Raw genomic sequence first — 647 nt, 5'->3', positions numbered from 1 at the left:
GCCGGTATCCTCCTTAGTACCAATTTGTGTGTATTATCAACCGTTTTAACGCATTATTTCATACATTTGTACTCTGAAGGAGCCATAGATGGCATATAAGATTCCTTATGTAACAGAACGAAAAATCAGGCCGGGTATAAAAAGCATCAACACGAGCAAACTTTTGATTGATTGTTAAGAGTTGTTCGAGTATGCCCTAAACAATCGATGTCCCGCCGATGAAATGCAGAGCATAAAAAAAATACTTCCGGTACCGGGAATCGAACCCGGGCCTCCCGGGTGAGAGCCGGGTATCCTAACCACTAGACAATACCGGATGCACAACATTCTGTCACCGATATATAAAATTTAGCTACAATATACGTGTATTGACTACGTTTTCAACCTATTTATAGGGTGGTTTCGGACCATCTCTAACTACAATTTACTTTTTTAAGTTTCGTAGGAGCTTCATTGTTAAAAATGGACAAGATTTTTGGACAGCTGGAAAAACTCGGAATAGATTACAACAACGGAAGAATAATCTATCAGCTATACATGAAGCAAGTAGCCACAATGCTAATTAGAGATGGAAGCCATATAGAGGCTAAAATTAACAAAGGAGTTAGACAAGGATGCAACCTCTCACCTGTATGACCTGGAGGAGG

At 39.9% G+C, this 647-nt stretch overlaps 1 non-coding gene across 1 annotated transcript; it reads right to left on the bottom strand.

Annotated features, from left to right (window-relative positions):
* Positions 1 to 245: 245 nt before the first annotated feature.
* Positions 246 to 317, bottom strand: TRNAE-CUC (transfer RNA glutamic acid (anticodon CUC)). Its single transcript has one exon. It is a non-coding gene; the product is annotated as a tRNA-Glu (tRNA).
* Between the last annotated feature and the right edge of the window lie 330 nt (positions 318 to 647).

This window comes from Hetaerina americana, unplaced genomic scaffold, assembly GCF_022747635.1.
Source record: "Hetaerina americana unplaced genomic scaffold, ioHetAmer1.1.p SCAF_7, whole genome shotgun sequence".
Taxonomy (NCBI): domain Eukaryota; kingdom Metazoa; phylum Arthropoda; class Insecta; order Odonata; family Calopterygidae; genus Hetaerina; species Hetaerina americana.
The sequence above is the reverse complement of the archived record's forward strand: the minus strand, read 5'-3'. Positions and strand labels throughout refer to the sequence as shown.